Consider the following 26,695-nt stretch of genomic DNA (forward strand, 5'->3'; position numbering starts at 1 on the left):
TCTCGAACTCCTAACCTCAGGTGATCCTCCCACCTCGGCCTCCCAAAGTGCTGGAATTACAGGCGTGAGTCACCACACCCAGCCCTGTGTTGTGGATAGTGGTAGAACAGAGAGGTGGTAACTCCTCTGCGAAGTTCAGACCCATTGGCTTCTGGGGTCCCTTCCAACTTTGAGATTTGGGGATTTACCTCCATTCCTTCCCAGGTTTCACAGTCCATCAAGATCTATCCATACACCAGATTTTTTCCAGTCCTTCACGGAAACTTGCCTGATCCCCGTGTCCTTTGGATTCAGTCATGTGATGGGCCAGCACATCTGAGAGATGCATCCATGCTAAATTCGGAGTGGTCACAGATTAGCACATTAGTCCTTCCAGATAACCCAGGTGCAGGTTTACTGGGTCTTGGATCTGTCAACTTACAGGTAAAAGGAACAGTGGAACTTCTAGCACCGGGGAGGGACCAAGGGACAGATATGTTTGGGAAAACATGCCTGAGAAGTTTATCAAATAGTGCCTAGTACCTTCCAAATCCTTCTTACAATAAGATTAACTTAGCTAAGATCACAAACCAGAGCTCAAAGATCTGAAGGGCCAGAGTGCCTACTTTGGCCCCTCTTCATGAGCCAGGTGAAGTGCCAGGGGATCTCTGGACACCTTCTCCTTGCCCTGTAGACGCCTTGCCAAGGAGAACCCGCTCGCCTGGCAGCTGTAAGCCAGCACTTTTCTTTTCAAAGCCTCTGAGTCTCCTTTCCCTCCTCCTCCTTCCTTCCCGCCTCCCCCCTCAACCCCCAAAAAAGGAGGATGCCCCTTCTGTTGAGTACACAGCCTGCAATTTTGCTGTCAAATCTCAGCCAGGAGGTCAGTGTTGTGACTGACTGTGTAAGGATCGCTCCCTTAAGGGTAATTACACTAAATTCCCCTCTGAAGGACAGCTCTCTCTGGATAGAATACAAGGAAACTCCGCATCCCCCATTCACGGAAATTCATGATTTCTGTGGCTGTCACTGGCACTCTGGCAGCAAGACACTTCGAGGTGTGGCAACCACTCAGAGGTGAGTATGAAGGCGGTGGCCACGGCAGGACCCAGGCCACGGAGGTGGGAGGCCAAGAGGCAAGATTAGGGGTGTGGGGTCCAGAGGGACCCCTCTGGGGAGCTGGGGTCCTGGGTGGCCAAGCAGGAACTGGGCCACAGACAGGAGCATCTTCACCTGAGCTAGCCACACCCTGAACAGGGAATGCAAGTCTCTCCACTGACATTCACCCCATGGGGGATACCCCTACACATGCACTCATTCCTTTGTTTAACAGGTTGCCTTAGAGCACTCATCACCTGCCCTGCACTGTACTAGGCACTAAAGGGGGACCCAAGATGGGGCAGCAGCCCCCTCTGCAAAGGGCTGGAGTGCTCGTAGGCAAAACAAAGCACTTACATGTGAAAGGTGAATAAATATCCAAGCCTCTTCCATCCCCCGAATCATCCCCAGGCCCTATCAGAGGGGCAACACCCTGACCCTTGTCCCCACCTGCCCTGAGGGAGGCTGGCAGCTAGACCCTTCAGGTCTAGCAGCCACACTTCCACTCTTCCCACTCTGGGGAGACCCTGGCAAGAGTTGGGGAGTCACTCACCCACAACAAACAGTTAAAAGGAAGAAAGCAGGTCTGGCGATATCAATGCACTTTGATAACAATAAACTCTGCTTTTAATTTATGCTAATGTGTAGGGCTGTGGTGACAGTAAGAACTAAATTACAGAGTGGCTTTCGAGCTGGTAATTATCCCTCCATTTTTCGCTGCTCTGGAAGATGGACACACAATTATGCTCTCTTGCTGTATATTAATACAGATTCTTGACATCTTCAGCAGACCTGGAGCTGTCATCGAGCTTTTTGTCTCCTTTAATTGAAAATTAATGGTTACTGGGTTGCCACGGAAACAGAGGCCACGGACGCCAATGGTGCTCACGTCTCACCGCGGGACTGGCGGCGTCAGGAGTCCGGAATGACCTTGAAAGTTAAAAGAAAAAAAAAAAAAACTTAAAAAAGAAGGGGAGAGGAGGACAGGAGGGTGGGGGGGTGATGTTCGTGTCAGAGCTGAGAGAGAGACAGAGAAAGAAGAGAAGGAAAGGAGTGAAAGGGGAAGAGGGAGAGAAAAGAGAGGAAAAGAAGAGATTAAAAATCAAAAAGAAGACAGGAAATTCCAGGAGGCTGGGAGTGTGGATGCTGGTGAGGGGAAATTAAGTTAGTAAGTTTTACCTCTCAGCTTTTGCCTCTTACCTCTTGTGCTCTTGTTCACTTTCTCTCTCTCTCTCCATCTCTCTCTCTTTCTCTCTTTTTTAAAGACCCACTGAAACACTGGGACCTGGGTCTCCACTTCAGAATCCATGATTGTACAAATCTGTTTCAGTCAGAATGTCAGCATCTGCTGAGAGTCCCCATGAGGAGAGACAAAGGCTCCTTTGGTGCCATGAGAGGTGGCAGGCAGAGCAGGGGCAGGGGTGAGGTGTGCCACGTGGGCACTTCTCAGGAGCCAAGTGGGCTGTGCTGTCAGAAGTGGGGTCCAGGGAGGGGGCCACTGCATGGGGAGCTGGGAGCTGCCGCAATGTTGCTCCAGCAGACATGGGCAGGTGAGAGGGCTCTGTCTGCTGGGCCTTCAGCTTGAAGACACAACAGAAGAACTCAAAAGAGTCAGAGATGGGGGCGGTATGAAGGGGGAGGGTCCGGGCAAGGTTCAGTTTGCCTGGGAAGATAAGAGATACAGGAGGGCCATTCAGTGAGCCTCTGGGATGGCCAGTGGCTCTGCTTGGGAAGGTGTTTTCCTAGGAGAAGTTAGCAGGCCCAGCATAGAGGCACTGGGGACCCCTGAGTGTTCTAGCAGAGGAGGTGGGCTCTTTCCTCATCAGCCCACCTTCCCAGTTCCTCAGCCCAGGGCATGTGCTCTAGAAAAGCAATTCAATGCAACCATTATTGGACGCCTTCAGTGAACCAGCAGCCAAGCTAGACTTTGGGGTCACAAAGAGAAATCAGACATAGATCCTGCCCAGAAAGGCTCAAAATCGAACCTGGGAGTAGACAGACATGAACAGACAATTGGAAAGTTAGCGACCCCCTCAAAGATTTCTCTGCAAGGATGTTCATCTCAGTGTTATTTACAATAGCAAAAATCTAGAAATGGATGGATGACCAATAGGTGATGACTAATAAAATGATATGCCTTATGCCCAAAGAGCACTATACAGTCATTTTAAATTATGTTGGAGAAGAATATGTAATAACCTGGGGAAAAAGTTCTCAATATTTTATTTAATAAAAAAATTAGTTGACAAAATGGTGATATATTTCATGATTCCACAATCTTGTTTCTAAACTTTTAAAGACATGTACATTAAACATGTAATAAAGTTACATATATGTGTATATAAATGTGTGAGTGCATGTGAGTGTATATTTGTGAATATGTGCATGATGTGTGTGTAAATGTGTATATAAGAGTCAGCTTTAAAAAAACTAGGAGATACACTAAAGTCGTACCATGGTTATCTCTGGGTGGGAAGATTATGGCTGATCTTTATTTCCCTTTTTATGCTTTTCTGCATTTCCCGTTTTTTTTTTTTTTTTGAGATGGAGTCTCACTCTGTCACCCAGGCTGGAGTGCAGTGACCGGATCTCGGCTCACTGCAACCTCTCTGCCGCCCAGATTCCAGCGATTCTCCTGCTCAGCCTCCCGAGTAGCTGGGATTACAGACACCTGCCACCGCGCCTGGCTAATTTTTGTAGCTTTAGCAGAGACGGGGTTTCACTATCTTGCCAGGCTAGTTTTGAACTCCTGACCTCATGATCCACCCGCCTCAGACTCCCAAAGTGCCAGGATTACAGGCATGAGCCACCGCACCGGCTGTATTTTCCATTTTTTTAAACAGTAAATATACTAAGCTTTATTAACAGAACAAAAAGAAAAGAAAAGGTGTCTTTAGAATTCCAGAACCAGGCCCCTAGAGAAAAATCCCCAATAAGGTGCTCCTCACACACTTCTGCAGGGACTGGGCCCCCTTTCCCAAGGCTTTCCCCCAGAAATCAGACCCAGCAGAGCTTTTCCCCAATTACCAGAACCCCAGAACCCTAGGCTCTCATTCCCCTCCCTCTGCAACACTCTCCCCATCCCCAGCCTGCTGGCCATGGTGTCCAGAGATAGGGTGATAGGCTGAGGACACCCAAGCAGGGCTGCAGGGTGGGTCAGGGGAGCAGGCCCTGCAGCCTGGGACATGGATGCCAGGATCTCCTTCTCTTTGTTTCCCAGGTGGACCTTTAAGGTAGCACCACTGCCTTCAGCATCATATTTGGACTCACATGCAGGCCACCAGCTACTCGAGGGCTAGGAAAGGGTCTCTCATTCATTAGGGCCCCAGTAGCTAGCTGGACCTCAGCAACTCTTTGCTAAGTTGAATATCAACAGTGGATATTTATGGAGTAACTACTCATCATTACAACTGTTAAGGTACATATTACTATCTCATTTCACAGACCTGGCAGCTAAGGTCCAGAGAGGCTAACTGACTGGCTCCAAGGCACATAGATGATCAGTCGCAGAGCTGGAACCGAACCCCAGGGACCATCTGCCTCCAGGTTTGTACTCTCTGTGCCTGTTTCTTCCCTTGCCAGGTCCAGAAAACCCAGGTACAAGTGGAGTCGCCCTGAATGGCTGGGGTTTCTGGAATAAATCCCATTCTGGGAAGGTCACCATGAAAATCTGCATCTTTTCATGGTCTTGGCACCCCTGGCCTGCCCGTGGCAGGGCTGGAAGAGTTACCCCTAGTTAAAGCAGGAACTTTGGAGAAAGCCTGGCTGGGAGGGGGAAGTGGGGCTCGTAGAAAATGCATCCTCTCTGCCTCTCACCAGACACATCCTTAACTCACTCACCTGGCAAATGGGAGATCTGTTCCATACCCCCAATTCACTTCTCTACCCCTGCCCAGTCTCAGCCTCCAAAATCAGATTTCCACACCCCTTCCCCCAGGAAGCTTTCAGGCAAGTCACTTCAAATTGCCACACTTATTCCTGTACTCTGCCCCAATAACAAATAAAGCTACCCTGTGGCATATGTCCTCTGTCCTCCATGGCAGGCCCTAAGCCAAGCACTTCGCACGTGTTCACTCCCTCTATCTTCCTGACAAGTTTATAAGGAGGTGCTATGATTTTATCCCACTGAGGCATAGAAAGTTAGCCAGCTTGCCCAATGTTACATAGCAAATCAGTGGCAGAGCCAAAAGGTGACCCCGTGCCATCTGAAACCAGAAACCATGTTCTTCACTACCACACCAATGGCAATGCAAGGATTTGAGGTTTCACTGGAACTGTGGTGCACTGGATGACCTGGAAATCAGTAGCCCATTTGGCTGGACTCTTGTGACGTGTCAATGATGAGACAGGTTGGGGTAATGGTCTTTCCCCAGAACAGGGGATCTTGCATGTGTAGACAGGTGGAAACAGGCTCACCTCCTCTCTGGAGGTAGACTGCATCTGCTTCATTGATCTGGGAGCCTCTCAGGGTAAGGTCAATTCTGTTCTCACTGGTCCTGCCATCCACACTCAGGACATGAGGGAGGGTTCTGGGGTTGGGGGGCAGGGGCGACTGGCTGCTCTACTGGCTGGTAGACCAGTTATAGGGACAGGTGTAGGGGAAGGGTCCCACGTAAGGGCCATCTGCGCCTCTACCCTGTCCCTGGCTGAGCCCAAGACCCAGAGGAGGCCTGACTTTCTCTTTCCTCCACCTCCCTCCTCCCCCCTACCCGCCCTTCTCCACCTCTCCCCTGTCCTTCCCTCCACCTCCCCACCTCACCCCTGCCCACTTCCCTCCCCGCCCACTTTCCCAGAGCCAGAACAAACAAGAAGACAAACCCAGCCGAGGCAGCAGCGGTGGCAGCGAGGGGAGCAGGGAACTTGCCTTCATTTCCCCGGCTTCCCTGATCCCGACCTTAATCCCCGCTCAGCATCCTGTCAGCCGGGTTGTTCTCAAGCTGACATTGCTGCAGGCGCCTTCTCGGCAGCCTTTCCTCAGATCTGCCTCCTCCGGGGACTTCTAAAGAGGAGCCTGAGGTTTCTCTGTTACAGCCGGCTTCACTCACTGCCCTCAAGCAAAGCCTGGGCTCCCAGGGGGCTGCAGGGAGAGGGGGCTGAGTGGGGGCAGTGCCAGTCCTGATGTTTCAGAGGAAGAGAGGAGAATGGAGGTGGCTGGACCCTAGAGGCTTCCACAGTGGGGGTCAGGCCTGGAGCAGGAGCCCAGCCATTGCTGTGGGTCTGCTCAAAGCAGGGAGGGACTTGCTCAGGTGTGCAGGCCTGAGAAACTTAGGGGAAACTGAGACTGGAGCCCAGGGAATTCAGGCTGGTGCTAGTTCTGGCTGTGGAGGAAGCCGAAGGGTTTGCAAGTTTCTGAGCCTGCAGGGAGATCACAGCTCAGAGTGGGTTTGGAGAGAGGGGCAGCTGGAGCCTGCACTGAGTGTGTGTGAAAGAAAACACAGACATACACATTCATCAGTGGACGTGCTGAACACCTGCTGGGTCCTGGGAGCCAGACGGGAAGAGCAGCCTGGTGAGAGGGATGCGGGTAAGCTCCGCAACAGACGGACCCCCATCCCCGATCTGCTGTGGGGTGGCTGTGTGGCCTCAGATGGGTCACTTGGCTTTTCCGAAGCCCATTTTTCTCATCTATAAGATGTGTGGTGGGAAGGGGGAGGTAATCAGAAAAAGCGTGCTTGCAGGATCAATGTGAAGTTTAGAGTCAGCGTGTGCAGAACACCTGGGGTTGAGGATGATTTTTACCATTCATGTCACTGTCCGCAGGGACATTAGAGTCTGGAGCTTTGTCTGGGTTTTCGTAAGTGGAACTTTGTGTGGAGGGGAGTCGCAGGAGGGCACGGGTGTGTGCAAGTGAGCAAGTGAATGTCCATGTGGGGGTCTGGGCAGGACCCCCATGAAGCTGCTGTGAGTCCCTACATCTGAAATCAGGCTCAGCCCACAGCCCGAACAAACATCTGGGACCATAGGTCTGGCCAGTTCTGCCGTCCCGATACACCCCCACCCTCCAGTTGTGACACACCCATTCTGCCAAGGGGATAGGGATATAAGAGGCTCCTGGAAGCCCAGGAAAGGTGCTCCTTAAGCTCCCCTACCTCTTTCAGCCCCCTCTCTGGGGACTCTCTCAGAGTCATAAGTGCTCCAGGGACTGAATTGGAAGGGAGTGCCTGAGACCTCGGGGGCTCAGCTTCTTGGGAGAGAGCTCAGGGTGCAAGCTGGGTGGGCTTTGTGAGAGTTGGTAGGGTCCCAAAGGCAGAGGGGTTGAGTGAGTGGCAGAGAGGGTGCCTCTCCATCCACCTCTCCATTCCAGAGTGGGAGGGAGGGAGTCCTGGAGAGGGGGCTATAAAGCAGGATCTGGATTCAGTCCCTCTACCTCCCCAAGCAGGCCTCTCCCTGGATCAGTAAAAAAACAGAAGCACCAGCTCTTCCTGTTGCCAGGGTTGACGTAGCTGGGTGGCCTTAGGCAAGTCACCAAACCTCTCTGACCCTTGCTCTCCCCATCAGCAAAATGGGAATAGTATTGCCTGTTGGTGTTGTGGTGCAGTAAAAAACAAAGCAGTATGTGCAAAGCACTGAAAACAATGCCTGGCATGTGGTAAATGCTCCAAGGTGTGCACGACATTCCAGCTGACACAAAGTTTTGACTCGGGCTGTGGCGGGTATGTCTGTATGAGCATTACTTGGTAATAAGAAATAGAATGTTGACAGCATTTTAGGTTCCAAAAATGGATATGAATGTCAAAAAGTCAAAGCAGCCAGGTAAAAATGTCATGTAACAGCCAGGCATGGTGGCATGCACCTGTAGTCCCAGCTACTCGGAAGGCTGAGGCAGGAGAATCACTTGAGCCCAGGAATTCAAGGCTGCAGTGCGCTATGATTTGATTGTGCCACTGCACTCCAGCCTGGGCCATATAGCAAGACCCTGTCTCTAAAAAACAAAAACACAAAGCAAAACGAAAAGTGTCGTGTAACAGCTTGGCACATACAGGTATTGGTAAATTATATTTTCCTTCTTCTCTTTCTCCCTCCCTTCCTTCGGACCAAATGAATTTTATCATTCTCTAACGAAATCATTCTCACTCTTTGGGGGAAGTCAAATTCACTCCTGACCTAACCATGATGCTTGCATCTCATCTTTGTGTGTTGGGGCAGGGGGGTTGCCTCCAGGGCCCACATAGGGCACTGTTGTCTCCCAGTCTTTGGGAAACCACCAGTCTGAGAACTCTCAGGAACTTGCTAACCATGATGATTCCTGACCGCGCCCCCCGCCCCCAACCTGCTGAATCAACGCCAGGAAAGGAGCCTGGGGATCCGCATTTAATAAGCTCCCTTGTGAATCTGTCACCCACTAAATTTGAAAACCGCCTCCTTAGCACTTTTTCTCTTTTGCCCTTGGCCCATATGTGCTCTTGCTTGTCAGACCATGTTTAAAGTCCTTGTCTTGGGAAGGTGGCTGCTTCACCCCCCAGCCAGGAGATTCCTGTGGGATGCTCCCTGCAAGAACCCTGAGGTCACTGGGCAGGATTCTGTCCTGCACCTTAGTCCCATGGCACCCATATATATTCATCCCCCACAGCCTGCAGGAGTTGGGGGCTTCTGGGCCCATTTTCCATAGTGGATGCTATATTCCTCAAAGGTCGGAACCTTTGGGTCCCCCCAGCAGGTGACCTGGGGTACAACCAGGACTCCATGTCAAACAAAGACATTGTCTCCCTGCCCTGGCATTCAAACAGACAGGCTCAGGTCGGGGCAGGTGTCCTTCCAACTTCCCAAGAGCCTCCCTGCACTGGTGGTTGGGGAGCAGGGCAGCCTTCTGCTGCTTCTTCCTTCTCTGGTTTGTCACCCAAAGGAGGCTCACCTTAGTGTTTAGGAAAGGGTGGGGAAGGGGACACTTCTCAGACCTCTGATGACTCACCTTTCCCCAAATTCCAACCCCCACACCCTTGTAACTACTCCCATCCACCTTAGAATGAGTGAGGGTGACCAGAACTTTACCAAGGGAGGCACCCTTGGGAGGAGGAGGCAGCGGGGTGTGTAAGGCTCTTCTGGACTCAGAGGCCTGAGTGTGAAGTTCTGGCTCCTCATCAGCCAGTTGCACAGACCATGGCAAGCCCTCCTCCAGTTCTCTCATCTGGGAAGCGGCCATTAAAAGTTGTGAGGCCTGAGAAAGACCACGAGGATGAAAGTGCTAAGTGAACACGAGGTATGGATCTTTTTTTTCTTATTTTATAGAATTAATCATTTTGCATCCTCCCCCAACAACAGGTGCAGGCTACCTAGGAAGCCCCTGTCCAACTGCCTCCTCTCTGGGAGCCCCAGCCTCAAGCTCTCTGGCTCTTAAAACAAGCCCATCTGTTTGGGAGGTTTCAGAGGCAGCTGGGAGGGGCCCCCAACCACCCCAGCCCATTCCAAATAGGTAGAGTGGGAGAACCCCGTTCTGAGGCAGCCTCTAGCCATGATGTCCACCCCGGGGGTATCAGGGGAGGTGAGGAGAGGAGGCACCAGGGGAAGAGGACTGTGGGAGCCAGATCCCGAAACTCCTATGGGCGTGAGACCAGAAACTCAAACCCTGCCCCCCACCTCCCCACCCCTTAAGCCACCGTCCGGAAAAAATAAACTATTTCCTGCAACCAGCTCCGAAACAAAGTCTGTGAATGCACAGTGACACATGTTACATAAATAGAAGCCACAGAGGGGAAAAGCCTGTTTTCTCTTTCATTATTTATCACTCTCTAACCATCTCCAGCTGGGTGAGTAAACAGGCGCATTGGCCCATAATGAGGAACAGACTGCTGCCGTGGGGCTGCCGGAGGGGCGCGCGCGCGTGTGTGTGTGTGTGTGTGTGAGCGTGAGAGTGTGTGGATGTGTCTGTCTGTCTGCCCCTGAGAGGGAAGCGTGGGAGCCTGAAAAGGCAGAAGGCTTGTGGGGGCACCAGATTCCAGAGGACAAGGGGGGAGCCACCTGGTGCCCCCCTGGGGTGGGACAGAGCCAGTCTGCTGCCTCCTCACCATGAGGGTTGGTGGGGGAACTGGTGAGCTGGGCGGAGGAGTCAGAGGGGAGAGACTGTGTGGGTGGGAGAGGATGTGAGATGTATGAGCCAAGTGCGAGACTGCAAATGTGCCGGGTCTCTGAGCGTGACCTCTGCAGGGTGGCCTCTGGGAGTGAGGCGGGGGCAGGAGGGCGTGTGAAGGGGTGTGACTGTAGGGGGTGTGTAGGGCTGTAAGACTGGGAACCTAAAGGAGTGGGTGTGTGATGACCTCGCCATGCGTGTGTATGCATGTGTATGTGTGCGTGTGGGGGGACCATGGGAGTGTCTGATCCTGAAAGTGTATATGGGACTGTATGATTTGTGTGATTATGGGAATGTATGTTTATATCTGTGTCACTATGGCAGTAGGGCCTGTGCATGTGAGATTTTATGGCTGTAGGTGGTGTTTTGGGTTGAATTGTGCTCCTCCTCAAATATCTTTTTGTCCTAACCCCAGCACCTCTGAATATGATTTTGTTTGGAACCAGTATCACCGCAGATGTAATCATTTAGGATGAGTCTCTACTGGAATAGAGTGGCCCTCATGCAATATGACTAGTGTCCATATAAGATGTCCATGTGAAGACACAGAGGCAGATGGAGGCAGAGGCTGAAGTGATGTACCTCCAAACCAAAGAATACCTGGGGCTACCAGAAGCCAGCAAAAGCAAGGAAAGGCCCTTCCCCACAAGTCTCAGAAAGAACCTTGCTTTTGGACTTCTAGTCTCCAAAACTGTGATACAATAAATTCCCATTGTTTGAAGCTACCCAGTGTGTGATACTTTGTTGTGGCAGTCCCAGGAAACTAATAGAGGTATGGATGAACATGTTGTGCATATGAATATGTTGTGCGAGCTTGAGAGTGCATGAAAAAATGTGAGAAACTGGCTGGGCACGGTGGCTCACACCTGTAATCCTAGCACTTTGGGAGGCCAAGGCGGGCGGATCACCTGAGGTCAGGAGTTCTAGACCAGCCTGGCCAACATGGTGAAACCCCGTCTCTACTAAAAATACAAAAATTAGCTGGGTGTGGTGGTGCATGGTTGTAATCCCAGCTACTTGGGAGGCTGCGGCAGGAGAATCGCTGGAACCAGGGAGGCAGAGGTTGCAGTGAGCTGAGATCATGCCGCTGCACTCCAGCCTGGGCAACAGAGCCAGACTCCATCTCAAAAAAAAAAAAAAAAGTGAGAAACCATGAGAGTGTGCATGTATGTGAGTATGAGATGGTGGTAGTGAAGATGGAGGTGACTATGGGAGTGTGAAAACATGTGTGAGACAGGGAATGTGTTAAGTGTCTGTGTGTGTATTTGTATGTGCCAGAACACACATGCTCAGTACCCACAAATCATCATCCTGGAAAGGAACTCAGCATCTGTCCTTCACATCTGATTGCCTCTACCCACCCTCCCTGACCTTGGGCAGCCCTACCTGAGGCCAGGTAAGCCTGGAGGAGGGCTACCCACAGCCTGCCCACAGGACACGGGATGCAGGCTTGCTTCTCAGGGACCCAGATGAGGCCAGGTATTGAAAGCTGCAACCAGTGAGGTACAGGGTCAAAATCTTTGTTTGTGGGGCTGGGCATTATTGCCTGAAGTCTGATTTCTATTTTTTGTTTGTTTGTTTTTTGAGACAGAGTCTTGCTCTGTTGCCCAGGCTGAAATGCTATGGTGAGATCTTGGTTCACGACAACCTTCCCCTCCTGAGCTCAAGCGATTTTCCTCCCTCAGCCTCCTGAGGGACTACAAGCACATGCCATCATGCCTGGCTAATTTTTGTATTTTTTGTAGAGAAAGGGTCTCATGGCCAGGCACGGTGGCTCATACCTGTAATCCCAGCACTTTGGGAAGCTGAAGCAGGAGGATCACCTGAGGTCAGAAGTTCAAGACCAGCCTGACCAACATGAAACACCTATCTCTACAAAACACCTGTCTCTACAAAAATATGAAAATTAGCCAGGCATGATGGTGGGTGCTTGTAATCCCAGCTACTTGGAAGGCTGAGACAGGAGAATCGCTTGAGCCTGGGAGGCGGAGGTTGCAGTGAGCCATGATCACGCCATTGCACTCCAGCCTGGGCGACAGAGTGACACTCCATCTAAAAAAAAAGAGAGAGAGAAGGGGTCTCGTTATGTCACCCAGGCTGATCTCAACCAACCCTCCTGCCTTGGCCTCCCAAAGTGCTGGGATTACAGATGTGAGCTACCACGCCCAGCCCTGATTTCTTTCTAGCTACTATGCTGGTATCCCCAGTCCTGCATAGGGAGACAGGCCTATGCTCAGAGAGTCTTGAAGCTACACTGGGTTCCTAGGCACCATGCTGATCAGCCCCATTCCTGGAGACCACTGGATGTCACAGAACCAGCTGGAAACTTAGCCTCCCAGGCCATGTTCAGACCAGCCTGTCCCTCTGCTGGCTTAGCATCTGTCTTCCAACCAGGAGACACCATAATTGTTCAATTACTCAACAAAGCACATGTTCCAAGGTCCACGTCTTAGCATACTCAAAGGTGTCCCAGAGAGGCTTTGCAATGAAACTTCAGACAAGCCACTTCTCTCTGAGCCTGAGTTTCCTCTCTGAAGAGTGTACAACCACCCTTGCCCTGCCTACCCTCACAGAATTCTTGTCAGGATTAAGGGGCTCAATGGACATGAACTTGCCTTATAAAGAAATGCCTTATAAGATGCCTCGCACAGACCTATAGGGTCAGTATCATCTCCAGTATCAACTTCCCACTGTCTCTTCCCTTAGCTCTGTAATGCTTTGATTTAATTCAGGAGTCTGCAAACTGCGGCTCACGGACCAAATCCTGCCTGGTTTTGTATGGTCTATTAGCTAAGTGGTTTTCACAGATGAACATTGGTGGTCAATTTGACAATAGGGAGCATTAACTTTGAACCCCAACCAAGCAAAATGTTATCCCCTTTCCCCAAATTTCATTCTTCTTATTAGACCTGTATTACAAAAAAAAAAAAAAGTACTCAATTATTATTGTCATTGTAATTTCATCAATAAAAATTTTGTGGAAATTTGTTTTCTCTCTTGTTATGCAAATCCCTGCATAGTCTCAATTTTGCCTCATAGCCTGCAGAGCTTAAAATACAGCAAAAGTTTGCTGGTCTTTGCCTCCACTGCCCAACTACTGCCCCTGTCACATAAAAACAGCCACAGATGATACATAAGCAAATGAGTGTGGCTGTGCTCCAATACAACTTTATTTCCAGAAACAAGTGGTAAGCAGGATTTGGCCATCATCTGTCAACCCCTGAAGTAGAACACTGTAAGCCCTTGGCCATTTTGATGGGTTGGAGAAGGGCAAGTCAATCCTTAGTCAAGTCCAAATAAGCTAAGTGTTGGCTTGAACAATTCACTGGACTGAATTGGGCTGGATGTGAGTCTGAAGCTGATGGGACTCCCTCCAAGGACTCTAAGAATAAAGCCCACCCAGAAAAAGGCAGAGTGAAGCAATGGGAGAACCCAAGGGCATCATTTTAAGTCCCTGGATCACACATCATCTGCAGCGAGTCCTGCTCCCTTGACTTTCAGGTGCAAAAGCCAGTCAATTTTCATTGTTATTTAAGCCCATTTGAAGTGGATTTTCTGATGTTTGCACTGATACAAGAGCACAAAAGAAGAGTGTGTAATCCAGCCTGGGGCATTCAGGGGAGACTTCCAAGAAGAGGTGCCATCTGAGCTGGGTCTTAGCAGTGAAAGCATATGGGAGAAAAGATATTCCAAGCAGAGGACACAGTCTGAGATGAAGTCCAGCTACATGGAAGAGCACAGAACATGCCACAAGTCCCAGGTGGCAGAGCTGGGAGTGGCCAGGGATAGAACCAGAGGTTCAAGAAATGACACCTTCTACCCTGTGCACCCAGCCAAGGTGCATGAATTTTGAATGCGTCTTAAGCAGGGCATGACAAGGTCAGGCTGGAATTTTATTTATTTAATTTTTATTAAAGATGGGGTTCAAGCAATCCATCTGCCTCAGCCTCCCAAAGTGCTGAGATTACAGGCATGAACTACCACACCCAGCCTGGGCTGGCATGTTAGATAGAACTTTTTCACCACTGTGGAGGATGCACTGAAGGGAGGCTCCAGAAGAGGACAAGGCTGGAAGTGGGGAGGAAAGCTAGGAAGCTATTGGAATACTCCAGATGGGAGATGATGAGGGTCCTGCCCTGACCAATACTGGGGGAGTGGAGGTAAAGAGGAGGGAATGACTCTGAGAAATGCCTTGGAAGCCACAGGACTTGGTGACTGGATGTGAAGAGGAAGGGATAAGGAGAACCAAGGGATGATTCTAGTTTCTAGAGTGACTGGGAAGATTATGCTGCCACCAATGGGGAGAAAATGCAGAGGTGGAGCATGTTATGGATACAGAAGATGGCTTGGGCTGGGGACATGTTGAGTGTGCCATCCCTGGAGGCCCACAGACATGGGCATGTGATCCAGGTTCCACACGGGATAGTGGTGGGAGCCACCATCTCACGGGTGGTAGATAAAACCATGAGAGTACATGGGCTTGTCCAAGAGCACAGATGATGAGGAGAGCAGTGGGGCAATGCCCAGTGCTTCAGACAGGACAGTAGGAGATGAGATGAACCCACAGAGACTCATGAAAAGGAAAAGTTAAGCAGGAGAACAGTAGGGCAGAGTGTGGCAGGCACTGGCGCCCTGCCCATCTCTCTCAGTGTTCGCCTCTAAAGGTAAAAGCCTGCTTACTGCCAACACCTGCTCTTTGCCTGAGGGTTTTTTCCTGGCCGTGGAAACACCCTTGGCTCCAACCCAGAGCAGGCTGGAAGTGCTGGAGAGCGCGCCTAGAAGGAGGCCGCAGCCCATGATGAAGGGGAGGTTGATGGATGAGTACCCTAGGGCCTGCACCCGTGGGTTGGCTTGTGTGCACTGTGTGTCACGCATGCTCAAGTCCCCAGTGGGACTGCACTCCTTTTGCTGACAGTGGGATAATACTCCCTTTATTGGCTGCCTTCCCTCGTTCTCCCTGCCCTGCTCCCCCACTGGTATTTCCGGGACCACCTCCCAAATAAACCACTTATGCTTGAATCACTGTCAGAGTCTGCTTCAGGGAGAACCTAAACTAAGACAAAGGTGCCATGAAAACCAAACAAATAGAAAACATGAAGGTGTTCTCACCAGGTAACTTTTGTCTCTGGAGGGATCAGGTCTTTCCTGCCCCAAGGGGCCCACCTCCACTCTCACAAAAGAGGCAGGCCGATTTCTTGTCTGGTCTGAAGGTTCTCAGCAGGGGACTTTCCACATTCCCTGGCTGAGCAAACTCCAACATCAAGAAATCCTTTTGTAGTACCAGTTACTCAGAGGCTAAGGCAGGAGGATCTCTTGAGCCCAGGAATTCGAGGCTGCAGCAAGCTATAGTCACATCACTGCACTCTAGCCTGGGTGTCAAAGTGAGATCCTGACTCTAAAATAAAACAGAAAAAAATAAATCCTTTCCTATCTCTCATCTCATTCCTTCGGTTTTTGCAGGAGCTGCTGTGTACTGCAAATGCTCAGAAAGATTCCTCAGCCCCAAGCCCGCCCTCTCCTTGTACCCCTGATTCAGTCCTCTTCTTTTCCAGCACTCCAGGTGGCTTTCACTTCTTTCTATTCATCATATCTCCAGCCCTGTAAGTGTTCTCTGCTTCTTTCTGCCTGCAATCCAAAGACTGGCTATGACTGCTGGCCAGTGTCCTACAGGGAGACGGGGACTAGGTGGACTGGAAATACTCCCAGTGTACTCCTGACCCACCCTGCTCCCCACCTCCTACCTCTCAAGGCAGGAGGCCAAGGGGAATTGCCTTGAACCAGACTTCTTGAGAGGTAAAGGGCCCTCAAGAAGCCATATACCAGAGCAATGAGGTGATCACTCTGGTGCGTAACAAGCCAGGGTATGAAGGCAGGTGCTGTACTTACATAATTGTGGAACCGCGTATGAATTTCAACCTTTCTGAGCTTTAGTCTTGTCATTTATAGAATGAAGATAATAATAGTATCAACCTGATTTAGGCTGGGTTCCCACAGAAGCAGCCCCTGAGACACTTCCATTGCAAATGGTTGATTTAGGAGGTGAAGGAAATACCAGTAGAAAAGTGGGGAAGTAAGACAAGGAAAGGAGGCAACAAAGTATATGTTACCAAGCCAGCTATAGGATGGGCTCAGTTCCACAGAGGAAACCCTGGAAGTATGCATAGCACACATGACTTGGAGTTATCCCACAAGTGGAGTGAGGGAGTAGGGGTATTTATATACCAATTCCCATCAGTTATGGGTGGAGGGCTCCTCCAGGAAGTGCTAGTTCCCTGGCACTTCTGGCCTCCCACACAGTGGAAAAGTGGGCTCTAATGCCCAAAGGAAACCCTTAGGCTAAGAAAGGCAGGCACTAGTGATTGGAAGCCTTAGGGGTGAAAAGTCACAGTGCACCAGACAGGGCACCAACAAGTATCTGTTGCATCATCTTAGAGGACTGTTGGGAGGTGAAATGAGGTCATGTGTGGAACGCGCTTAGCACAGTGCCTGATACATGGGTGGTTCTTCTTTAAGCAAGACCCAGCTTCAGTTTGCCTTCAGCTGCCTGGCTCCAGGGACTTCCTGCTGCCTAACAACCTTGAGAGAGGTCCTGGGGGCTGGAGAGTCATGGGTTAAGAGGAGAGGGGACTGGAGGAGACCCTAGGGGACATGGTGAAGACCAGAAAGCAGACGGGGTGCAGGAGAACCAGGAAGGAGGTGGGGCCTGGAGCCCAGACCTTGCATAGAATTACAAAGATCAGGAAGTGTGTGAGCCCCACTCCATGGACCCAGCCAGATGCCACATACAATAAGGGATGTATAAAGACTCTCTTACCTTCCCTTATTTCTACTCTACATTCATTGCCTCTGATATTTGGAGCACTGCTTTCTCTTAAAAAAAATAGGACTGTTGTGGGAATCAGAGATACATATTAAAAGTGCCTGGTGAACAGTCGATGCTCAACAGACGGCAGCTATTTTCAATGTGAGTCTACCTGGGCTTTAACTCTCCTCCTTTATATCCCACCTCACCCTCCAGGGCCAGCAGCTGAGACCCCAAGCCCTAGGTCTTCCAGGTTCCATAGGGAAGGAATGCATCCTCTGCTAAGAACAGAGTTCTGAAGGCATCCTAAGTCAACAAGCAGAAAGGGAGCCAGAGGAGAGATAAGAAGAATGGGGAGCACAGCCCTTTGAGAAAAGGGGATGGCTCTGAGGAAGTGAGAGTCTTCCTTGTTCCATTTTCTACCCAAGTTCCCCTCTTGACCCCAGCCAGCTCTTTCCTTGCAATCAATGAAGACACAGTTATTACATATGTCCTACAACATGCAGCTGATAACTGCAGGACACCAACTTGCCCTAAAGTTTTAGGCTATTTTTGTTTTTTAAACTTTGCTCTAAAGTATCAAATCATAATCAAATCAATATGCAAGTACTGTGCAGCTACCTTGCAAAAGAAATTAAGCTGGGTACAATGAGAAATCCCCAAATGACTGAAACTGTGGGTCCCTAAACTAAGGAGTTTATTATCTAGTTGGAGAAATGAGGCATAAAATGGCTAAACAGTTAACAAACAATAGGGTTTGTTAAAAGTTACTGGGAGCTTATAAATAAGTTAGCTAACAACACATTGTAACATCAATGACATAGGAGTGCTAAAAAGCACCTGGAAAGAGGCAGAAGTGGGCTGGGGTAATCAAGAAAGAGTAACAGTAGCTATAGTCTATCCAATGCCTAAACTGAGAAGAATCCTACATGAGCCATATGCGTCCTCACGACCTCTCCGCCAGACTGTCATCTTTCTTCCCATCTTGCAGTTGAATAAACTGAGGTCAAGCCCCTTGCTTCAGGATTTGGGGCTAGAAAAGTGACAGAATTGAGACTTAAATCCAAAAGTCTTCAAGTGGATGGAAGATGTGGGATAGCTCCTAAAAGATAAGGAAGAGCCGGACGAGGTGGCTTGCACCTGCAATCCCAGCACTTTGGGAGGCTGAGGCGGGAGAATTATTTGAGTCCAGGAGTTTGAGACAAACCTGCGCAACAGAGAGACCCCTTCTCTACCCGGGTGTGGTAGCTCACACCTGTGGTCACAGTTAATCGGAAGGCTGAGATGGGAGGACCACTTGAGCCCAGGAGGTTGATCACAGTGAGCTGTGATTGCACCACTGCACTCCAGCCTGGGCAACAGAGCGGAGGCCCCATCTCCAAAAAGAAAAAAAAAAAAAAAGATAAGGAAGAACTAAATGAACGGAAAAGGAATTCGTTTCTCTGTGCCCACTCCTGGGGCTTCTGCTAACCTCATGCATCCTCCACCCCATCCCCACCCCCATGGGTGGGGTGCATGAGGGAGGGATAAGGCACTGGGTCTGCTCTCTTGGCCCCTCCCAGTATGTTCTGCTGTCTTCCTGCACAGAAATCCTTCCATGTAGGGATCTCATTTGACCTAAAGATGCTGTGTTCCAATTAGTGGGAAATCACTCACTGTTTGTCAAGTTATCATTTATTTTCTGATCTTTTTTTTTTTTTTTTTTTTTTTTTTTGAGATGGAGTCTTGCTCTGTTGCCCAGGCTGGCATGCAGTGGCCGGATCTCAGCTCACTGCAAGCTCCACCTCCCAGGTTTACGCCATTCTCCTGCCTCAGCCTCCAGAGTAGCTGGGACTACAGGTGCCCACCACCTCGCCTGGCTAGTTTTTTGTAATTTTTAGTAGAGACGGGGTTTCACCATGTTAGCCAGGATGGTCTCAATCTCCTGAGCTCGTGATCCACCTGTCTCAGCCTCCCAAAGTGCTGGGATTACAGACTTGAGCCACCGCGCCCGGCCTATTTCCTGATTTTTAATGACTGGTTTTCGACAAATCAGCCCAAAGTTCCATGCCCACTACCCTTTGGACAAGGCCTGAGTCTCTGACTCCCTAACAGTCCCAAAAGGAACTGCAAACATCTCCAAGGGCCCAGGCCCCTGGTCAGCCTGGCACCTAGAAGGACAAGCCAGCCTCGCTCCAGTCCTGGGGGCCCTCTCCTCCACAGCCCCTGGCACAGCTACCCACACTACCATGGTCATCTACTTGGGGCAATATGGTAAACTGATAAGCCTCCCCCAGAGGTAGGAGCCCCGCTTAAAACCGAGGAAGCCTAGAGAGTGCCTTGAAAGTTCCTGGCACAGTTCATGAAGATGTCAACCCCTAATGAAATACTTCTCTCTTTAAATCATCATTGATCTTGGGGAAGAGCAGCCTTTGTGGAAAAGGAAAAGGCTGCCCCTCTCCTATTCCTCCCTCACCTCCAATCAGCAGAAATTCTAGGTCTTTCCCAGTCAGAAAGATTGGGAAGCAGGGAATGGAGGAACAGTGGGGGGATGGGAAAGGCAAAAGATTCCGGAGTAGAGGAACCACAGCCGGGAAGGAGAGGCACAGTGAGAAGGGAGGTCACAGAAGGAAGCCTACCACAGCAATGAGACCATAATACCCAAACATCCACTACAATCGAACTGTCCCATCAGTGGGAGGCTGGGTGACAAAACAAGACGGGGCACACTGATATGGTAGAATCCTTTCCAGTGGCCTCTTAAGTAAGTGACCTAGAGACACACACAACACATGCAACGAACATGTAGACATTCATATCGGCAGCACGAAGTTCAGCAAAACACAAGTAAAAACAAGGAGCAGGCTACCTTGCATTTAAAATTTTAATTGCTTGATATTTGACTATGCCACAAAAATGAATAAAAATAAATAACTAAAACAAAAGAAAATTTTGAGATACCCAAGCAATACCAAAGCAGTAAGAGTAGAAAACTTACTTGGGAAGGCCAACTTCAGGAAACCACAAGGGAAGGATGGAGAATGGGAAGGAAGGAGAGTCATGGAAAAGGCCTATATTAGCAATGATTTTTACATGTTTCATTTTTAAGCACAAAATGTATAGCTCAATTAATGTTTACAAAGTGAACACATGTATGTAACCAACTCCCAAATTCAAAAAGACCCCCAGAAATCCCCTTGTGCCCCTCCGTCACACCTCCACCTAAAATAGCCATGCTCCTGAGTTTTAATGCCATAAATTCATTGGATTGGGTTTTGAATTTCATATCAATGGAATCAAACTGTGTTTTCTTTTGTGTCTGGCTTTTATGCTCAACATTATATTTGTGAGCAACATTATATTTGTGAGATTCCTCCACGTTGTTGCATGTGGCAGTGGTTTGCTCATTCTGATTGCCAAGTACTAGCCCACGGATGAGAAGGTTTAGTCACCTATTCCACTGTTGACGGCTATTGTGAATAGTGAGCACATGCGAATAGATGGCATAGCATTCTGGTGTATGCCTTTTGGTGAACACATGTACATATGCATTTTTATTGGCATATACTTAGGAGCGGAGTGGAGTAGAGTTACTGCATTATGCTGATAAAATGAGTTTTATTTTTATTTTTTGTTTTGTCTTGTTTTTTGAGATGGAGTTTCGCTCTTGTTGCCCAGGCTGGAGTGCAATGGTGCCATCTCAGCTCACTGAAACTTCCGCCTCCCAGGTTCAAGCGATTCTCCTGCCTCAGCCTCCCAAGTAGCTGGGATTACAGGCATGTGCCACCACGCCTGGCTAATTCTGTATTTTTAGTAGAGATGGTTTCTCCATGTTGGTCAGGCTAGTCTCGAATCCCCAACCTTGGGTGATTCGCCCGCCTGCCTCAGCCTCCCAAAGTGCTGGGATTACAGACGTGAGCCCCCGCTCCCGGCCTATGCTGATAAAGTTTTATTCCTCAATAACTAAAAAATAGTTTTTGGCCAGGTGTAGTGGCTCACACCTGTAATTCCAGTACTTTGGGAGGCCAAGGCAGGCAGATCACTTGAGGTCAGGAGTTCGAGACCAGCCTGGCCAACATGGCAAAACCTCATCTCTACTAAAAATACAAAAATTAGCAGGGCATGGTGGCATGAGCTTGTAGTCCCAGCTACTCGGGAGGCTGAGGCAGCAGAATCGCTTCAACTCGGAAGGCGGAGGTTGCAGTGAGCTTAGATCGCGCCATTGCACTCCAGCCTGGGTGACAGAGTGAGACTCTGTCTCAATAATAATAATAAAATAAATATAAAATATCTGGGCTTAGGTTTGTTGGGACCATGGGAATGAAGCAAATGTTTCTAGATGTACACACCACTACCACCCCAACCTACTCCTGAGTATCAGGCCTGCTGCTAGGAACAAGCTCATCTATCAGCCCACTTCACCTCCACAATAGGATGGCGGCTGACCTTGGGAAAGGGCATCTGCTTCAGAGCAGGAGACCTGGGAGCAACTCCTTGCCACACTACTTCCTAGCTCTGTGACCTGAGCAAGTCATTTGACCTCTCTCAGCTTCACCTGGAGAAGAGTCACCATTGCTGGGGTGATAAGCTGAACAGCACATTATTCGACTGCCTGGCAAGCATTTAATAAGTGGCAACTCATGATTTGCAGCTTTGTGAGGTCAACATTCCTCATCCTGGAGCTCATCAAAGGGAAAATAAGTAATTATGGAAAGCATGTGAGGAACACATTACCAGGCTAGAAGTTTTGCCCATCCTCCCTCCCAACCACCCAAGGAGGCCTCCTAACCTCCCAATTGATGAGTGAGGAAACTGAGACTCAAACATCATGTAACTTGCCTCAGTCACACACTGGTTAAGTGACAGAGGCTGAAGTTCAACCCAAGGCTGCCTGACTCTAGCCCCTGTGCTCTTAACTATGGCCCCCATGGAGGGGCCAAGCCATGAGCCTTGGTTCCCACCACCGCCAAAGCACCTGCACCTGCCCTGAGTCCTGTGAAGGAACAAGGACAGAAAGGGGATCCTCCTGCCTGCTCCCAGTCACTCCCACTTTGGAGCCAAGGGCTACTCTTTTCAACCTTCTTAACGAAGCTGTTGCACCAGGAAGAACGGCTTTGGACTGGCTTCTTTGATTTGGGGGCATTTGTTCTGTATCTTTCTTTGGGGAGGCTTTGTCTTCCTCCCTAAAATGCCTTTTAGGTGAAGACATGACAGGGTCTTTTGATGCCTTGAGCCTCCACTGTAGCCCACAGGGAGCTGGGAACTGAACTGGCCTGGAGATGAGGGGTAAACTGAACTGAAAATGAAGGATTTCCCAGGGCAATCCCTCTGGGCAAGTGAGCCCATGTGTGAGGTACAAGGGCTGCTGCAGGAAGGGGATGGGAAAAGCATTCAGTGAACCAGCCAGAAAAGGGCTGGAGAAGTCCCTCAGAGGTCACCTTATTCCATGGCCCCCTATAGAAATTCTCTCTTTTGTCTCCATAGACCCTAGTTCTCACCCCACCCTCAGCCTTTGCTGCAAGAAGGATGGGAAGGAGAACTGAGGACATAGTCACTGGCCCAGCTGGTCTGACACAAGGACCTGCCACTCCAGGCTTGGCCTGGGGCTGTCCACACACCATGACTTCCACCAGAGCTGGCCCTCGACAGAAGGTAAATCAGATAGTACTACCAACGGCTTTCTTTCTCCCAGAATATCCTTCACCTCAGCTAACCCACAAGCAGGCAGTGCCACCTCAGAGACCACCAGGAGCTTCTTTCTTGTCCTCATTGAAGTGGCTCTAGTTGGAATCTGGCTCATCACTGACCAGCAGCTGTGTAAGCCCAGACAAGTGACTTGATCTCTTTGTGCCTCAGTTTCCTCTTCTATAAAATGGAGATAATAGAAATATCTCCCTCCTGGGGTTACCGTGAAGATTAAATGGCTGGTGGGTGGTACGACTCAGATGTTAGCTGTTATTTTATTCTTACGGCTATGGTTATCTCAGTTGCCACACTGGAAAGGACACCGAGATATCCACATAAATGGCACTTAGAGTCTTCCCTGCACAATTTCACACCTAGAAATCTACAATGCTCCAGCAAGACCTAAGTATGCCTGTCACACTTGCCCAACAGGGCAAATACATAAAATGTGGACCTGTGCAGGTATCAATAACATTACAGAAAAGGGACAGAAGTGATGAAAAACAACCCAAGAGGGTGTCTCCTCTCTGACATCCCCTTTCCTTTCAAGGCCCACTGGAAGGGCCAAGAAATCCCCTCCCCCCAGGCAACTTAGCATCAATCCTTGCAGCTCCGCCCCCACCCCTCAGGCTTACAGCTCCCACTCCACAGGGGCTCACACACTATGCCTGCCCCTTGTCCACCTGCCTGAGGATTTAGGACCAGGGGAGGCTACAAGAGCCATTGTCTTCCTGTCCTGATCCCACAGCAGGATCCTCCCTTGGTCATGGGGACCTGGCATCACTGACTGGGTTGGGATACTTCATGAGAACTCCTGAGGCCTCCTTCACTTCTCCCCAATCCCAACACACGCAGACAGATGGGAGATGTTGCCGGCATGTGTGGGGCGGGGAGGTGGGACGGGTATTCAGATTTCCACGGGACTCTGAGTGGTGCGTCTGCTACCAACACAGCCCCGCCCCTTGGGCCGTGGGCATTTCCTCACCCAGACCTCCCCCTCCCAAGCCAAACACACCATCGCCACCACCACCACAACCCCTCCAGTCCCGCTGGGCAAAGGCGATGTTCAGAGACGCGGAGTTTTGTTTACAATCTAATTCGTCCTCAACTTTGCACTTCACTTTGCCCGCATGGCTCTGGCCTTGGGCCCCTTCTTCACTGGTTCGCAGAGCACTATACGGGAAATTCCCTTTCCGCAGAGGGAGGCAGTGCGCGCCTGGGGGTGACCGTTCACAAAGCCCTGAAAGGGCCTCCCCACCCCCTACCCTCGGCTCAGAAAGCCCACCCTCAGCCCCCACGCAGTGGGGAGCAGGAGGGAGGCCAGGCAGGGCCCGAGCCTGACGCTGGCTCCGTCTCTGGGCCCCCGGCCACTCCCCGCGCCGAGCGCAGCCCGCCGGGAACCAGTGAACCGTGTGGGAGCAGGACTTGGCCGTACCTCCAGACTCCAGGGGATGGCCGGGGTTTGCAAGCGCGCCATAGGATGAGTCCGAGGCCAGGGTGAATCCCTGGGGTCCCTCCACCTACCATCTTTTTCAGATCTGCCGCCCCACGTCTTCTCCCCACGTTCCCATTTTTCCTCCCCTAAAGTTTGGTGCACGTGGTCTTCTCTAGCTCTCAGCGGGCTGCCAGGCGGGGTGAAAGTTGCTGCACCTGCTTTAGGCGAATTATGGTAGCACTAGAAGTTGGTCTCCCCTCCCTCCGCCGCTTGCTCTCTCGTTCCCTCCTCCCTCGCGTTCCGCGCGCTCCCTCCTTCCCTCTCCACCCTCCTCCTCCCCCGCCCCATCCCGCCCCGCCCGCGCGCCGCCAGCTCGCAGCCACTCGCAGCCCAGGCTCAGTCGCAGCCCCTCGGAGTCCGGAGCCCACCGCCCCTGCGGACCGGACAGTGTGGCCGGCGGCCGGGACGGAGCCCCCAGCCCGCGAGGAGGGCGCGGCGCAGGCGGCGGCGGCGCGGCTGGGAGGAGCCCGGGCCGGAACCAGGGCCGGGCCGGGGGCGGGGACGCCGGGGTCCGGGAGCCCGGGAGCCGGAGCGAGCTGACGAGCGTCGCGGAAGGACTGGGAAGGAGGAGCGGAGCCGGAGCGAGCCAAGCAGCCCACAAAGTGCGATGCCCCGGCGGGGTTGAGGCGCGCAGCGATCGGCGCGGCGCGCTGGGAGGACGCCCGGGAGCTGCGCGGCGCGGGGCGGCGCGGAGGGGCAGCCCCGGCGGGCGGCGGCGGGCCCGGGCTGCGACCGGAGCGAGCCCCATGCCCCGCGCGGGCTGACGGGCCGGAGCCCGCACGGAGCGGCCGGGCGGGACAGGTAGGTGTCGGGCCGGGCCCAGGGACGCGGGTGGGGGCTGGGCAGACTACCAGACCAACTCCCTTGCTCGCGCACTCTCTCGCCCGCTCGCTGGCTCACTTTGTGTTTGCAAACTGCCCGCCCGAGACTCGCCGGGCGCCGGGAGGAGCCGGGCCCTGGCCGGCGCACTTTGTTCCAGCCAGGGCCGGCCGTGGCGCACTGACCCCACGCAGCCGCGACATTCCGCCCCTGGCCCGGGCCCCCGCGGGCCAGAGCTGCCTCAGGAACAGGTGGGGGCTGTGGCGCGACGGGAATGGGGGCAGCCGGAGGCCGGAGCGGGGAGGGGGGCGGCCGGAGAGGCCACCGAGGCCCGCCCTTCCCCAAGAATCTGGGCCCCGCCCCCTCCCTGCCGTGCCGCTGGGAATGGGGTGTACGGGGGCGCGACCCCCTCCCTGCCCCGAGTCAGACAAAGAATACTTCCCGGCCCAGACTTTCCTGAGCTGGGAAGGGAAGTGGCTCCCCCCAACTCTAGTCGGTACTGGACTCCCCAGGACGCGCCGGAGGCAGATGAACGTGGGGGCAAGAGAGCGGGGGATCGCGGTCCTACCCGCCGCGTCATCTGTGGTGAAGAGGGGACTTGTCTTGCTGAGGTCGCACCTCGGAAGTGCCAGGGCCGGTCAGCCCCTTTCCCATCGCTCAGTCAGCTCGGGTATAGAGCGGAAAACTTCTTGGGGACTTGAGAGCGTCTGGAAATGGCCCCTGTGATTTGTGCGCCGGAGGTGGAGGGTGGGGAAACGATCTGGCTGACACCTCTACTCACCCGCTGTGGAGAGAAAGAGCTCCCGCTTCACCACGTAGGGGGAGAAGAGGGCAGCCGCGGGGGGCCCGGAGGCCACCAGGGAAGGAGCCCGGAGTGACCGAATAGGACCTCCCCTCCCAACTGAGGAGTCTGGTATCTCCCCTGGACAACCTCAGCACCTCTCTGGCCGGCGGCGCTTAAGCCTCGGGCTCCCCATCCACACCAAACAAACTTCCTTGGGCTGCATCAGAGCAGAGCCAGTGGCGCTAGAATGCGACCTGGGGTCCCTACCGCCCGCGTAAAGGACCGCGTAATTTCGCGGGATGCGGATTTTGAGGCAGAGGCCCAGACGGCGGCGGATTCCCTCTGTCCCCCAATTGGGGCAACCTCGTGAACACACCTGCGTCCCACCCCGATCCTAGGTTAGGGGGAAAGGATATGGGAACCCTGAGCCCAGAGCGCGCCCCGCTCTTCCCTTTGCTCCTCGGCTTCCCTGGCCAGCCCCCTCCCAGCTGGTTTCCTCGCTCACTCGGCGCCTGGCATTTCGGGCGTCCGGAGATCACCGCGTGTCTAGCACCCCAACGCCTAGTTTCCCCGCAGGTTGACGGCGGCGCCTGGAGCCGGGGATAAGGGGTGGGGAGTCCGGAGAAGCAAACCCGAGTCTGAAGTTGCCATTCGGGTGGCTCCTGAGAAAGCCCGGAGCATTTTGGCCAATGCGGGTTTTTACCTGAACTTCAGCATCTTCACCCCGGTTTTGCAGACCAGCCTAGATTCGCCCCAGCACGCACTGTGTCGGGTCTGGGATTGAGGGTTAGGGCAGCACACACAACTTGAGGGGCAGTTGTTAGGATTGACCCGAGTGCCCCCAGAAAGAAAGAGCAGCGGGGTTGTCGTATGGCCTGTAGCTGCGGAAAGGTCTGTGCCGGTCCCACCGCCGAACCCAGAAGCTCACTTTCCTCAGATAACCAGGGCTGAACGGCCCCCTGACCGCCATGCCCTGCGGGCACCGGGCATTTT

General features: G+C 51.9%; 1 protein-coding gene and 1 long non-coding RNA gene across 7 annotated transcripts in view; one reads left to right on the forward strand and one right to left on the reverse strand.

The window, feature by feature from the left end:
• Positions 1-1,673: 1,673 nt before the first annotated feature.
• On the reverse strand, positions 1,674-24,169 carry LOC104667299. The gene is made up of 2 exons (XR_004056860.1): positions 24,040-24,169; positions 1,674-2,004 (listed from the first exon to the last, which is right to left on the reverse strand). It is a non-coding gene; the product is annotated as an uncharacterized LOC104667299 (long non-coding RNA).
• A 216-nt stretch (positions 24,170-24,385) lies between these two features.
• FOXP4 (forkhead box P4) overlaps positions 24,386-26,695 on the forward strand; it is a 54,500-nt gene continuing 52,190 nt past the window's right edge. For 4 of the 6 annotated variants that reach the window (XM_010369634.2, XM_010369635.2, XM_030929010.1 and 1 more), the window contains exon 1: positions 24,386-24,900. The gene's annotated coding sequence lies outside the window, so the exon portion shown is untranslated. The remainder of the gene's footprint in view (positions 24,901-26,695) is intronic. The other 2 variants (XM_030929012.1, XM_030929011.1) reach the window with 2 other exon arrangements.

This window comes from Rhinopithecus roxellana, chromosome 4 (genome assembly GCF_007565055.1).
Source record: "Rhinopithecus roxellana isolate Shanxi Qingling chromosome 4, ASM756505v1, whole genome shotgun sequence".
Lineage (NCBI taxonomy): Eukaryota > Metazoa > Chordata > Mammalia > Primates > Cercopithecidae > Rhinopithecus > Rhinopithecus roxellana.